Here is a 16978-nt window from a genome sequence, read left to right on the forward strand (position 1 = left end):
AGATGAAGACATACCATATAGTCTAACATTATTCAGACTGTGTTAGCATTTATAAATAACTTTCACTTAAAACAGTACGTAATAAATAATATTTGACTTAACTACTTCCACTTGCTTTGGTTATGGCCACATTGAAACAAAAGGAGTCTTCCATGCAAAGTTCTATATAGGCTATAAAAATACTTAGTTAGTTAAATAAAAAAAAATACATTGTAAATTGGCAAACTGCATTGTAGAGCTTTTGCTGCTTGTCCTGAGCGTCACAACACTAGAAGCATGTACAAACAGGATTGGGATGTATTTGCTAGTTCCATATTACATGCTTAGTCAAAACCTTACTTAAAAAAGGGAATTGTTTGTTTAATTTTTTACTCCAAACTACACTAGTTACAATTTTGCACACATTAACACTACTTTAACATAATGGTAAGCCATGACTATTAGAGCTAGATCTTCAAATCGGACCATAAATGTCAAAAACTTGGTCAAAACATGAGGGAAAAAAAACCAACCTCTATAATAATGCCAATTTCTGCTAGTGTCTCTATAGGATTCTAGTAGTTTGTTAGTGATAAGCTACCAGCAACTTGCATGAACATTTTTGGCCATTCTAGATTAAACACATACAATGGAAGCTTTTTATTGATATTCCATGTTTACTTGAATCTTGTGACAGATTGATTATCAGATATTTTACTTAGTATACTTATATTTTACAGTTCCACAGTGATTATTTCATTGAGAGGCTGGTATAGAGATGCCACCGTTTTCCATTTCTAACAACCCATTGGTTTGGCTGCTGCCCATATTCACAGTCAGTGATGTATTTAGGACTTCCAGAAGACCTAGAATATTCTTTTTAACTAAAGTGATGTTTTTTTCTCACAAAATTGGTCCTGTCTATTGGAAATCAAAACATAATCGATTGATTCTGTCACTTTTTAATTATGTTGATGGCTAACCCAATGCTTTAGGCCTTCTCTTCAGCTCCTGAAGTCCTAACCAGTAGCTCGCTTAGCTATATCTACCTAGACACCACAGAGAAAAACAATTCCTGATTGGACAATGTTCTGCTCAGTGTTTCGTAAATTTAACCCTGTTGTTTCTATTCAGAACTTAATAATGAAACAACAGTTCTACTGTAATACTTGCAGAGTTTAAATACAAGCTTAGAATACAGGAATCATAAGGCCTTCTCTGAAGGCCTAGAAAGCCCTAAGAGTTCCCCTCTGCTTTTAGATGACCATCATAAGCAAAGTGAATCAATTAAAAATAGCTCATTTTAAGGCTTAGGCTACTATGAAGAACAACATTTTAGGTTGGTATCGACCAATGCTCAAAGATTCAACATTATAACCTGCAAAGCAAAAATTTATATTATACTATCCCTAATCTTAGCCGATCAGCTACACTGGGTAAATCAGATTTTTCCATATGACAGATTTTTCACTCAACTGTTGCTTTAAGGACATTACTAGCAATTGATCTGAAAGCACTGTTATGTTCATCCTGCTGTATTAAATGGGAGGCCCTGAACATTTCAGTCCTATAAACACTGTGGAAGAGACTGTAGAGCAGAGGAATGCAGAAGAGTTCAGCTTAGAAAACCGCCTCCACTAAAGAATACACTCAGAGAGAGTGACCCGTACACACTCCCACGTAAAACACTATCACATGCACTCTCTCAACCACCCACACACATACACACACACACACACACACACACACACAACATGCACACTCACACACACACACACAACACGCACACTCACACACTGCTCGCTCTCTGCATATTACTGTCTGCCATGAGAAACTCAAAGAGGGTCCATAGATAAGGTATAAACCAGCTAAAATAGTTAGCTCTATCCAATATAAAACATCATAAAACATGCACTTACTTGCTTTTTTAATAGAATAGTTCAATCAAATTCCCCCACTTCTCCCTCTCTTACCATACGTAGTCAATCAGCCAAGTCATGTTCGGTGTGTGAAGTTTCTTTGGTTTCACACTGGAGGCACAAGGCTAACAATTACTAGTCTGCTAATTAGCTAGCTGTTATCAGACATACCACTATCTATAAAAACAGACTAAAGTACAGCAAATTGACGCTGCAAGATGGCTGCTTCTGTTTTTAGCTATGCTAACGTACATTAGACAATGTTTATAGATTACACAGCAAGTCATACAGTGGTAGAAACCACATAGGCAAGTCTATTTAAGATTATTTACCAACTCCAAGGTTTAAGGCAAGTATGTGAGGCACCTAGCATGCTAACTGCTAATACTAAGCTGATGGGTAACTGAGTTTGGCAAAAACTGTGAGCCTCCCAAAAACCTCCTTACTGTCCTTATTTATTTAAAAGATTGACTACGTTTTTACCCCCTCAGTGCTGTTATTGTTGGCTTTAGAAATAGAGTTGTCAGGGTTTTATGTGCAGTAAGCCTAGGATCACTTATTGAATTATCGATAATTGTCAATAATGGTCAATGAATCGATAAGTGGAATTTATATGCATGATATGCACTTATATGCATACTTTATATCCTTTTGTATGCATGAATGCTCTGCAGAAAGATCTACACAAAGCAGTAAAGTCACTGCTACACAGGGAAAACGGCATCATTACAGTTTAATGTTTAGTTTAATGTTAATTCATTGTGAGTAATTAAATGGTTAAGACATTAAGAGTGGTTTGATGTGAAATGCTCCGTTCTAGAGGTATGTACCCAATTAGAATTGTTCACAGCGGTGGTGACAGGAACCAGACCTCTCAAGAGTTTAATGCATTAAACTGTTAATGAAAACGCTGCATGATGTCTGAGACACTGTTTTATGATCGTTTTGAAAAGGTTTTGGACTAACATTTTTTTTAAACCCAGTCATGACTGGGAAGTGTATGCAGGGTGCTGTCATTTTACCATCATCAACATTACATTACAAAACTTGTGTAGGTTCACTGTTTGTTGTGGGTGTCGCTGTCAGAACAAAACCAAATAACTTTACAGGAGACGGAAAAAAACATTCTTAACTAATTGAAGTTAATGTGACCAGATTTTATTTCCATTTATTTTTTGGATTTTGGACAATTACTTCTTGGTCTGTTCACCATGAAATTTGAATTTAATATAGAGGGTGAGCAAAACTATCGGTTTTAATTTATGAAAAAAAGTAAAACAAAAAATGGAGATGTTTTTGCACAGCAGCGACCACAGTAAAGAAATAGCTATGTTTGTGTTGTAGATATCATGACTCTTGGTTCCTGTTAACACCACTGCAAAGAAATCTTAGTCAATAAGTTTCTCTACATTGAACCATTTCACAACAAACCACTCTGAACCTTAACCTTCGAACTGTTGCATTACTCAGAACTATAGAAAAATCATTGAAATTCCCCTTTCAAAAAAAATAAAAAGTGATCAGTGTCTGTGGTGGAGCTCTGATTCAACTTGGAGCCCTAAAATGAGCACACAGAAAAAATTACAAGATCTGCATGGTTGTTAGGGATGTTACCTTGTTCTCTAGACCTTTAATCATTTTAGACCGTCAGCTTTGGAAACTCATGCTTTTTTCCTTTCACTTTCACCTTCTGTATGCGAGTGGATTATCCTACATTAATCTCCTCAGAAATACCTCCTGAAAAATGAACAACTTGTATTCAGCAGCATTTTTGACTGAAATTAAATAAATGAAAAGTGGTCTCTGACTTTTGCACAGTACTGTAGCAGGATTAGTATCGGCTATCTGTACTGACAATGTGAAACAACCTTTTTTTTGGAAGTATGAAAACCTGTGTGATCTACATTAATGGCCAACAGACCATAGAAAAATCAAAATAAACCATGACACTACGATTACTTGTTAGCTACATTAGACTTGTAGCCCCAGTATAAAATTAAGGAAACAAACTTCAGACACCAAACATGACTTGGCTAACTGACTACATTTGGGCTACGTCAGGAAAACTGGGGGAATTTTATTTTTCAAAATTCAACTGTTCCTTCAAAGAGGCAATAAAGAAAATGACATCTTGGTGTGTTCAGGTTCAGATGAGTGAAGCTGAGCTAATCTGCCTCAGACGTTATGAACATAAATCAGAGTGAGCTGTAATGATATAACAAGTCCAAAACAAACATAAAACACCATGGCACCCTGATGAAGGCGCCTTAGATTTTATGTGTGAGTTCTGCTCTGCTTCATCCAGTTTAGCAATATTCAAGATTTATGCCTTTTCTTAAAAACCTCTGCAGTGCTAAGGTTAAATAAGCGCTCTGGAGTTTTATTTACAAATCTAAGAGGAGTGAAGAAGTGTGGACATTAAGCTGGACAATATTCTCGTTTGTTAAATGTTATTGCGATATTAGTCTTTGCAACATTGATATAAAAGAAGGCTGCAGTGTAAAATTGAGCCTTTAATCAATCACAGTGTTGTTTACTGTGTACTGTGAGCATCTCCACCACTCATAGTTCTATCATAGCTCCAGACTGTTTCTGTGGGTGTCTTGATGTATCAATGTATTCATGTAACCCAACAAAATGAAACTGTTTTGGTTAAAGGGGCACCGCAGCCTTAAACTAAAGTTTAATGGTATATGTTAACAAATTACATTTACTCTCATTACTGTACTTGAGTACATTTGTTCCTGTAACAGTTTTTTGGAGTAGAATTAAAATCATAGTACTTTTACTTTAGCTAATTTTTAAGTGAAGTACTTTTAAATCATTATTTTTTCATTTTTAATAACGTTACAGAGTAACGATAAATTATGAGTGTATCATTTCATAAAGCGATCAGAAGAAAGTTCAAACTTTAAAATAGTGAGTTCTAAAAAAAATAAGTTTAAAGAGAGACAGAGGGAGGATTACATTACATGCGTTACAGGAGGAACACACTTTATCCTAACTGTCATGGTTTTCTAATGAAACAGAGTTATTATCAGCTGCTAAACAAACCTCCAAAAAACCTGCCAAAATCTCCACTTTTCCCCACTAACGTCCACGCGTGCGCTGACTGCTAACCTATCCTAGCTAAACACGTAATTTCTTGTCTTCGTTTTCCTAAAAGCTGTTGTGTAAGCTTTACTGCGAGGCCTGCTAGCTATATATAACCCATAACCTTCGTTTTGCCCGTATAAAATACAGTTCTGCCGCAGGTTTAGAGGTAAGCAGCTGTATAAGGCTGTAATGTGGAAAATCTTTAGCAGTGTGAGAGGCTGTTTAGCTGTTTAACTGTCAAATACAGTAAAAATACATTTTTGATTATGTATGTAATTTGTATGATCACCAGAGAAATATATCACAGAAAAGAAATTCAGCAGTGGATGAAGTGCTGTTGTTGCTAATGATTTTGATGGTAAAAATATACTATACATGTATCAGTTAATTTAGTTTGCAGACTGTAAATATAATGTTTACTGTCTGTAGAGAGTTAATGTATGCTAATTCAACATTCAAGGAGCTTGGGCTGTCACTAAAAATCACATTATTATCTGAGTAATCTACCTGTTATTTCAACCCTTAATCTAGTAATCTATGTTTTTAAGGCCAAACCAAAAACATTCCTAAACAGTAACAAACTCTGCAGAGCCTTTTAGGGATTCTAACTTACTTTGTTGTAAACAGATAAACTAGGAAGCCTTATATAATCATCTAACCATAAAATGCATTTAGTTTAATCCAAACCTTGTTCCTTACATAGTTCACAGACACGTGTAAATGTGCACTAGCAAACCACACTGTGATCAGTCTCAGCTCTCAAAACTTTTTTTTCTCAGGTAATATCATGTTTGGCTTTAGTTTTGTTTGTACAGATTATTTACAATGACATCGCCAAATCAACTCAGTGAATGCAGATATGCAAAAAAGCAACTCGATTGTTTTCCAATAAACTACACTGGAATGCAAAATGGTTCTATATAGAACCATGAACAGTCAAAGAATCCTTTGCATGATTAAAGGGTTCTTTGCATCATGAAAGGGTTCTTCAGATTGATGGAAAACGTGCATGACTGTGCTATATATGGTTCTATATAGAACCTTTTTGAAAAGGGTTCTATATAGCACCCTAAGGGTGCTATCTATTGTTACAGGCTGTTGCAAGCGTTCTTCTATTGTTACAAGCTTGACATTGTAACAATAAAAGAACCCTTTTGGTGCTACATAGAACCATTTTGGGAAAAAAAAATCTATACAGGACCATCTACAGCACATTCTCCATCAGTCTGAAGAACACTTTCATGGTGCAAAGACCCTTTAATCATGTATGTTCCTATGTAGAACCCTTGAAGAACCGTCTTTTTCAAGACTGACTTATTTACTGCTACTTTAGTTATTTACTTTGTTAATACTTTTATCTGTAGTTGGTAAATTATCACTACAGTAACAGTACTTTTACTGAAGCGTGGATTTTTACTACTCTTATCTAATGTGGTGTGTTATGCAGTATTCTGCAGCGCAGCATTATATCCCTCAGCCTCAATGGTCTGACAGAATTTAGTATTTTAAATCATTTCCATATTTTCACTACAACATCTCACTGCAACACCCAGCATGCATTACAAAAATACATCGTCATACAACTTCTGGGAATTCTTGTGGTGTCAACAGATCTTCGCTAACAAAAGGGGAGACACCAATCCTCCGATTCAATCAGACCTAAGCTACGCTCACATTACAAGCCTCATTGCTCAAATCCGATTTTTTGCTCCGATCTCTCTGACAGGATGGTTCACACTCCTTTAGGTAAGTGACTCAAATCTGTCATTAATGTGAACCGGCGTCCCGAAATGACCCGCATGCGCACATCCTACTCAGTAACGTCACGTGAACGAATCGCGCGCGTCACGTTCATCATCAGCAAATAAACTAACTTAACGGTCAGAACGAGCTTCGCTGAGAAGATAATTAACTCTGATCAGCTCTCAGCTTCATTATTAGAGCGAGACGAAGGAGAAAAAGGTGAGATGTGTTGCTTCCACCGTTTACAGGCTTTAACGTCTGTTCGGCGCTGCTGCCATGGTAACGCTGAATGATGGCGCACGCGCAGTGAACAGAAAGCACAAGAATTCCGATCTGAGCATCACATTAAGGTCGCATGGCCATGAATCGGATACGTATCCGATATAGGACCACATATGAAAGTGGCTCAGTTCGGATTTGAAAAGATCAGATTTGCGTGTCCACACAGCCCTGAAAACATCAGATCTGAGTCACATTAGGGCAAAAAAAAATCGGATTTGTGCCACTTCAACCTGGTAATGTGAACGAAGCCCAATAAGCTGTAAACCAAGCAAATCAGAGGCTGATGTCAGAAAAGCTCTTCAGAAAAGACAGTTCTCTTCAGCAAAACAGGTTGGTGATAGCCAAAGTTCTGACAATCACTACTTATCACTGACATTATAATACACTGAAATACTGATTGTTACAAACTACAGTCACTACTGTTCGCTACTAGCTGTTGTGTATTGTGAACATGCCTTTTTTAAAATAAAATGAAATTAGCAGTGAAAAGAACACGGTTCAAATATTTGCTGGCTTAGTTAAAATGTGTGCTGATTTGTCCTGCTTCAGCTCAGTTCTCTGGTGTAAAACAAAGTAAATCTGATCAAGTAATGGAAACATCTGAGAAACATTCCATTGTACTGTTTAAAAGAATAAAAAAGTCAAAAAACAGTCAAGTATCACATACTTTTCCACAGCACTGAACCTTTTCTTGGTCGGACCAGCTCTGTTTAGCGATGTAAGAAAATGAGTTTTGCAAAGCACTGGCGCAATACAGCAAATGAGCCCTGTCGCAACATCACCTGCTCGTTTTTGTTTCCGTTCATATTAGACGCCTCGAAGCCTATTAAGAAACTGACGTGTGGTAGAAGACGTGTTGAAGATGTGTGACCGGTTTGTGATATAACAATCTACATCCACAAAACAGCGGTATGCTGAGGTTAGTCCGGCCTCATTTACTCCCATTCACTCAGTTGAATGTCTGGTCTCCCCGCTCGCACCCCGTTATGCTTTTTAGACCAAGGACTGCTGTCTTCCCCCTGGGGAGGGTCTCTGGTGTCAACTAGTCCTTACTGCTAGCCTAGCCACAAAGCTATCAGTTAATAAATATGAACCCCCAATTCCAAAAAAGTTAGAACAGTATGTAAAATGCTAATAAAAATAGAAAGCAGTTATTAGTAAATTCAGTTTGATCTGTATTAAATGAAAAATGGTACAAAACACGATACTTTATGCTTTATCTTATGAATTATTTTGTGTAAATACATGCACAGTGCGAATTTGATATCTGCAACATGTTCCAAAACACTCTGAGCTTAATAAGACACGTTTTGAAGTGGAATGCAGGCAGGTCAATCTAGCAGTCACACTCTCAGTTTACACAGTCATGCTGGTGTAGCACGTGCAGAATGTAGCTAGATGTTGTCATGTTTAAGTAAATTACAAAAAATGTGATATTCGAAAAAAGGTGTCAGATCTCAGACACCAGAATGACAATAAGAGAAGCCATAATTATTACTAAAAATACTGTGCCTCTGACTATCTACAAGATGATTGTAAGTACAGATGTTTTAATTCGGATGTGTAAACAGAAATCTTGCTAACCTCTATATTACGCAAAGAGCACAATACAAAATTACAAAAGCACCATTCGCTTTGGTGCAAAATTAAAAGAAATGAAAAACATCAAACATTTACACATTTTTTTTGTACACTGTCAGGCTGAGAAATAGTCACCATTACTTCAAAAGCTCTTTGTATGCAGACCTCAAAAACAAATATATATATTTATTTTTATATAGGCACACAAAAACAAACATATTTTGTTTATTTTTTGTTTAGTTGTTAAATATGTTTGTTGTGATAGCCATTTCTGCCTCACACACTTAAAACATAATACTGGTTGTGAGAATAATCCTGATGTTTGATGTGATTTTACAGGCTTGCAGTTCAGGATTGAGTAGTTCTTGAGCTGTGCAGGTATGGTTTTTGTGACTGGCCATTTAGCCTAATGGTTAAGTTGCTTAGCCCCACATGGGCGAGCAGTGTTCACTCCCAGCACAGAGAAACACATCAGGCTTCTAACGGTTTATGCTGGCAGTTTGACATTACGTCTCTCTGGCGCTTCGCTTATGAGGTTACATCTTCTGTTCCATCATTGCAGCTCTTAACGATGTGTTTATTGTTGAAACTCATAATGATAAAAATATGATTTTCCGTGCAGCCCTACAAAACAATAATCAGTGCTAAAAATACACCCTTATGGTTTTTTGCTGCGTTTTCAAGTTTTTCTTCAAATGATCTATATTACATATCCTCTGTAATCAGGCTCAGCTGACAGGCTTTCACAGTCATATATAGGCTTTCAAATCTTTACTGAAGGAGTCACATACAGAGTAGAAATACAGTTTTTACAGTCTTTTTTTGTATCTAATAAAGGCAGCTCGCCATTCCAGACTTGCTAAGTTCAATTCAACTTTCTGCATAATATTTAAGATTAAGTAAACATTAGAATCTTACCAACTCAGATTTTCTTCACAATGGAAATACAAATATAGCCATTTTATTTATTTCCCAAAACGTGCAGTGAACCTGTGATGTCTCAGATGTCACTCAAAGTATTCAGTAATTTGGTAATTCAATAATAATTTTCTGTGAGGGAGCTTTTAGAGGCATTAAATGCTTCTGTCTGGTTCCTACCACCACCACTGTGAACAATGGCTTGATAAGTTTCTCTAGAATGGAGCATCTCACATCAAACCACTCTAAACAATTTTGTTATCGTTATCTTAACCACTTAATTATGCAGACATTTAGGAAAATCAGTGGAATTCCACTTTAATTTAGCAAGTCTGGAATAGTGAGCTGCCTTTATTAGATACAGTGAGGTAGAACTGAGCATGAGTGAGGAGGTAAAAACAAACATGAGAAATGAGAGAATGATGAAAGACCGCTTCCAATGAAGGGAACTGCAGAAGACACTAGAGTGAGTGTTAGCATTTACACAATAAAGAACACTTTTCAGTCTTTTTAAAGTTAAGAATGAACTTTTAACTTTCCATAAAAACAGCTATGATAATAATAATAATTTATTGTTATTAAAATTAATATTAAAAATGATTGTTTTCATATCTTATCAGTATATCAGTATAATAGTTGTGTTGAAATAACTGCAGTGTGTATTAGCACTTTTAAATGTTTTCAGCCTATTCTAACAATATGACAAATACTGAAAACAGCAATAATTGACAACTCATTTTTCATATCGTCCAGTCCCTTTCAGAAAGCACATAGATTACTATTTAAACCAAGGCTAAGGTGAAAGAGGCAATTCTCAGTGAAAATCTCTCCTTTGACTTAAATGATATGACATGACATGATGACACTTTATGAAAAAGACAGACTGACTGTTGTTAATGGTAAGTGATACAATACCACAATACTTCAAGGCATTTTCTTGATACACAGTGTGCATCACCAATTTTCTCTTTCTAACTCTTTCTAAATACCTAAAGCTCCAGCCCGGTGCTATATTTCTATTATTTAACTTTCGGTTGTTTAATTTGAGTTTGTGTGGTATTTGAGGTCTGACAATATCAGTCAGTAAAGCTCTGTTTAACTAAAACTACTGGAGTTAAAACATATGAATATAAATATAAAACAATATCAGATGATGATATCAGAAATTTAACCCCTTAAAATCTGTATCAGGCAGAAAATGGTCAGTTTGATTGGACCCAGATTTTACTGCTCTCAAATCTGACACACAATTATAACACACACACACACGCGAACACACACATACTCACCAAGTAGTACAAACCCAGTTATCATTCATTTACTCTCTGAACTCTGAATGAAACTGGTACAGTGGTACAGATGCAACAGTACAGCGTGTCATATTATATCATTCGAGACAATAAACATCTCAATTCAAGGAACATGAGCATCAAACCATACATCCAACAGATTTGAACAAATGAAGTTTCTTGCAGTTAGCAAATTAGCTCTGGGCTAGCGTGTTCTCTCTCAGTCAGTGGAATTAGATGAAAACAGTTCATCTGCTTGATGCTGTGGTTGTTAAACTGAGATGACGTTTCTCATTTTCCCCCCTCACACCACATCACTCTTTGATCTGATTTTGATTTCTTACATTATACAAAGCACAGCTTAAAAAACCAGACTGGATCAGACAAAATTCCACTTTGCAAATGTAAAGTCTGTAATATTGTACTTTTAGAAATGTTGAACACTCTAATAAACTAATGACGGAAACTTTAATGCATAAGTATTTCCTCACAAAAAAGATCTATAGAAATACTACAGAAATTCTACAGAATTATAGGCAATTTTTACACATTCCTTCCATTTTCATTCATCTTTAATGCTTCATTTTAAATCCACTGTGGTGGTGTACAGACGTACAATTACAAAAATTGTGTCACTGTCCAAATACTTTTGGATCTTACTGCAGTTTACTACAGGATACTACACAATAAGCTGAAAGGTTAATCGGTTTTATATTGAACTGTAACCTAATAATGCCGAGCTTGTGAACTGGCAGTCTGGAACACTATATTCAGCATCTGAGGTCTGAAAATGGACTTGCTGGTCTCCTTGGTAAAAAAAAAAGACCTGGAACTTATTTTATGGAAAATAATCACATTTAAATTGTCATTGCAATATTGGACAGAAAAAGACAATTATACACTTTCCCCAAATTCACTATGCTTCACACAGTGAAACTTCCATGAAACTAAATTGCACTGGAGCTGCATAATGTGAAGCCTCCTGCAACTCACTTGAAACTCACCAGCAACAGCTGCAAGTGTCTCAACCTGTGTCTGAGCCAATCACATCATGTAAACATATCAAACCACACAATTTCAAACAACTGGATAGTCAATGGACAGTAAATTAGATGGCTGAAAATTAGGTCTTGCTTGACTTTATACAAGATTGCTAGTTTTCCATTTTATCAGTTTTTAAAGCCATGACAACAAATGTATCTCAAAGGTAACCAGCTGTGCTAACTAGCCAGGTAACACTAACAGCGGTGTAAAAGGCTGCTTGTGTCAGTGTTTATTCTTCTTTCACCCGCTGTTCATATGATCTGTTTAGTTGGGTTACACATGTCTTTTCTCTTGATGCCCCTTGATTTTACACAGAAGTAAGTACAACGGTAAAGTCAAACATACAGTAAAGAAACCTACATAGATAATATACAAAGGCTGTACACGTGCTGCAAACATGTAAACAACCCCAGGTGGATAAACTTATACACTTATAGAAAAATCTTATAAAAATTGGTTCTTCAAGGGTTATTTAGCAAAGAAAATGATTCTATATAGAACCATGAACATTCAAAGAACCTTTTGCATGATTAAATGGTTCTTTGCATGGTGACAGGTTCTTCAGATTGATAGAGAATGTGCTGTAGATGGTTCTATGTTTTTTAAAAGTGTTCTATATACCATCAAAAAGGGTTCTTCTATTGTAACAAGCTTGATATCGTAAGAACCCTTTTTGGTGCTATATAGAACCATCTACAACACATCAATCTCCATCAGTCTGAAGAACCCTTTCACAATGCAAAGAACTCTTTAATCATGCAAAAGTTTCTTTGAATGTTCATGGTTCTATATAGAACCATTTACTTTGCTAAATAATCCTTGAAGAGCCGTCTCAGCAAAAACGATGGCTAATAATTACTGGAGTAATCAAACTAGTTGCATGAAGCTTTCAGCCTTTTACACAGAAAAGGCCAGCCTTACATACATAAGTAAATATGGCAGATTAATGTGGTAACATACAGCGCTATAGAAAGCATTTTTTGTTTCTTTTGTATTAACACAAGGCAAAATTTTAGCCAGTCCTTATTCGTATATAAACACATTGAATCTGTACACCATACATCGTGCTGAACAGATTTATGAATTCTGTGAATCGTTACACTCCTATGCAATTACAGCAGTATTTGAGGCTGTTAGGCATCAATGAGAACGCTACGTTGGCGTCAGAATTGACGCTAAATGTTGTTAACGACCAACAAGAACCACAAAGGGAGATCTGACTCATTGACTAAACAAAAAACAGCAATGCCTCGACCAGTATAAACACACACAGAACAGTTTACACACTGATATCAGGAATTTCTAACAGCATAATATTGTTATATGGCCTCTTCTGCACATTGGTGACCCACCAAAAGTTTGAGGACACATTGCCCTTTTCTGCCCTTTGAATTTTCTCTCTGTTGCTTTTCAACGAAGTGAGAAATCATACCAGCAAACGTTCTGCAAGCATAAAACAAGAATTTGCTATGCTAATTTGCTGGGCTAAAGAAGAATTCAGATTTTTCAAAAATACTTGCAAAATGAAATGGTCAAGATATAAACAAAGTGACTGTAGCCCATCTGTTGATGCACATCATTGGTCAGTTTGTGATGATTTTAGCTGTATACTGCAGAGCGGTGGTCCTAGCAGTGACAGTGACTGACTCATATCAGCAAACACACACATACACATACACTACCATGTCAGTGTCACTGCTGTGCTGAGAATGACCCACTCCCCAAATAATATCTGGTCAACCGCAGCCCTGTGGTCAGAAACTGACCAATGATGAATGTGGTAGAGGGGGCTAATAAACTCTGCAATAACAATTGAGTTATACTCTGTAACTGTACACCAACACAGTGGACCTGAAAGATAAGTGGAGCTCAGGAGCTCATAAAACAGCCAGAAGGCACACAAGGTAGGTGTTTCTAATAAAGTGGCCACTGAGTGGAAGTACAAGGTAGGTGTTTGTAATAAAGTGGTTGGGGAGTGGAAGCACAAGGCAGGGGTTTCTAATAAGCTGGCCAGCTTTAATAAAGAGGTCATTCAATAAAGGTTTATCAGTAATGACAGTTATAGATAAAGTCTCACTTTATTTGAAAGTGTTACTTTTCCAATAATTGCCAAATAAGCGACACATATGAAGAACATTAGTGCAAAACTAAGACCCAAAGTTTTTTTTTAACGGTTTCTCTATTCATACTCCTTAAGGTGATGAAATCAGCGTTTGCAGCTTAACGTGGAAAAGTTTTCACCCCCTCTACACACACGCACACTCCCCCATCAGAAAAAACACATCAGTGTCCACTAACTGCAAAAACCCTGCCCTGCTCAATCCAGCCATGTTGCCTATTTTTATCCACGTTAACATAATGTTAATAATTAATATCTTCACTGTTTTCCCATCACTAGAAGTGCATAAACTCAGCATAAACGATGGAGACTTTTGCATAGATGGCTTCTCTTATATAATACAGCTTTAGCCAGGGTTAGCTACCGTGCTAATTACCGAGCAAACGACCACGAAACGTGGCTTTTCGTTATAATGTACAGGATTTCTGCATACTTACTGCACATTTTACTCCATAGCAGAGATGTGGCGGGGCGGATAAGTCCGAAAACACGAAGTTATAATGAAGATAAATCAACAGGAGCTGAGGGTTAAAAATCCCGTCCGCACACTCGCAGCCCAGCAAACAGCAGCAAAACTTTTCCACCTAGCCATCCTGAAACCACATCAAGACTTGTGAAGAGAAAATAAACCTTTTTAAAAACTAGTATCCTAGATGTTTGCTTCTTTATCGATGGATTTAGTGGTTTAAAAAGCGAAAAAAATGTATTGCAGTGAAGTTACACTCCTTCACTGAATCGTATTTCTTTCACACCCGTATTGGACAAGGCTCCGCCCCTACCACGCTGAGATTGGCTAATAGTTCTTACTCACAAGCAGCACGCCAGAGGGGCGGGGCTTGACGGAAATCGGGTGGTTTACAAAAATAAATAAAGCGAATGGGGCCTCACCGTGGAGCAAACGAGGTATGAAGTTGTTCTTAGATTTAAAACAAATGTTGAACAGTTCCAATCAAAACTTCTTCACTTATGAAAATATAAAGTGATTTTTACTAGATAAAAATATTAACTTTTGTGATAAATCAGTAATTTTGTTATTTATTACTTTTTAAAGACTTTTAAAGTGTTTATGTTGTATTACATTGTATTGGTTATTAAGGTACAGATAATAAAGCTGTGCTCTATTATTAATGTATTTTTATAAATATCAACAGCACCTTGATGTAATCTCAGGTAGGATAAATTGTAACTATTTTATTTAGAAAAATTAAACAGACACTCAGTAACACTCAAAAGACCCTCAGAAGTGACTATAAACTTTACAGCTTCCTAAAAATGGTCTTACACTAAACCTCTTCTTTGTTTTAAGTTAAAAGCTGTATTAGTAATATCCATGTGGTTTATTTCATAGAGGGCTATCAAATCCCTATATAAATGAGGTTTGTCACTAGCTGACCTTTATTTGTTATTCTATATCAGCCTCTTGTGGTGACACAAGTATACACATGAAACACTGAGGTACTACCAGACAAAACGCACTTTCAATAACCTCGGCAAACACAGTTAAAGGCCCGTATTACACCTGAAGGGCACATTTTCCATGTGAAGTCTGTGGTATTTTATGTACCACATAATTTGTCAATTTGTCATAATTTATACTTTACAATACATTATTACTATTAATGACATTTTTCCAACCTTTCTTTATATCTTAGAATGAATTGTTTTTGGTACTGTGCCTTTAAGACTAATATACATGAATGACCTTGGTTCTGATTGCCCTGTACTGTCTTGTTTAAAAAGCACTTTTTTTAATGGGTGGGGCTAAACCACTGTTGGCTGAATAGGTGGATATATGTAAATGTGCTGTTTGTTGTAACATCTGGGTCTTGTCTCACAAAGCAGGATTTATGTCTTAGTGAGCTAACTGTAAGATTATTTCTTAGACTGGATTATCCACCTCACGGTGGTGGATCACTTTTTACCGGGATATATCACCATGTCAACTTACAACCCCATTTCCAAAAAAGTTGGGACGCTGTGCAAAATGTAAATGAAAACAAATGCTACGATGTGCAAATCATTTAAACCCTATATTTATTTGAAAATAGTATAAACAAAACCTTTTTAAGTGCTAAAACTGAGAATTTTTATTGTTTTCTGAAAAATATATGCCCATTTTGAATTTGATAGCAGCAACATGTTCCAAAAAAGTTAGGACGGGGGCATGTTGACCACTGTGTTTCATCACCTCTTCTTTTAACGACTGTAAGTGTTTGGGAACTGAGGAGACCGACTGCTGTAGTTTTCAGTGTGAAATGTTTTCCCGTTCTTGTTTGATATAGGATTTCAGCTGCTCAATGACAGGCAGGCCAGTTTAGTCCTCTTACTCTTTTAATACAGAGCCATGCTGTTGTAACACATGGAGATTGTGGTTTTACATTGTCTGGCTGAAATAATCAAGGCCTTCCCTGAAAAAGACGTCGTCTGAATGGCAACATATGTTGCTCCAAAATCTGTATATATCATTCAGCATTAATAGCGCCTTCACAGATGTGTCAGTCACCCATGCCATGTGCACTAATGCACCCCTATACCATCACAGATGCTGGCTTTTGAACTGTGCGCTGATAACAAGCCAGATGGTCTTTATCCCAGAGGATACCGTGTCCCACGGTGTCCATGATTTCCAAGAATTTCAAGTGTTGATTTCTCAGACCACAGGACACTTTTCCACTTCCCCTCAGTCCATTTTAAATAAGCTCAGGCCCAGAGAAGGTGGTGGTATTTCTGGGTCTTGTTTATATATGATTTCTTCTTTGCATATTAGTTTTAATTTGCATTTAAGGATGCAGTGATGAACTGTTTTCACAGACAGGGGTTTTCAGAAGTGTTTCTGAGCCCATGCCATTTCCACTGCATAATCATGTCTGTTTTTAATGCAATGCCACCGGAGGGCCCAAAGATCTTGGCCAGCCAATACTGGTTTTCAGCCTTGTCCCTTACATACAGAGATTTCTCCAGATTTTCTGAAACTTTTAATAATATTATGTACTGAAGATGATGAAATC

General features: G+C 36.6%; 1 protein-coding gene across 2 annotated transcripts in view; it reads right to left on the reverse strand.

Annotated features, from left to right (window-relative positions):
• Positions 1-14736, reverse strand: part of frs2a (fibroblast growth factor receptor substrate 2a) — a 35955-nt gene extending 21219 nt beyond the window's left edge. For both annotated transcript variants that reach the window (XM_036576968.1, XM_036576967.1), the window contains exon 1: positions 14408-14736. The gene's annotated coding sequence lies outside the window, so the exon portion shown is untranslated. The remainder of the gene's footprint in view (positions 1-14407) is intronic.
• Positions 14737-16978: the final 2242 nt, after the last annotated feature.

This window comes from Colossoma macropomum, unplaced genomic scaffold (assembly GCF_904425465.1).
Source record: "Colossoma macropomum unplaced genomic scaffold, Colossoma_macropomum, whole genome shotgun sequence".
Classification (NCBI taxonomy): domain Eukaryota; kingdom Metazoa; phylum Chordata; class Actinopteri; order Characiformes; family Serrasalmidae; genus Colossoma; species Colossoma macropomum.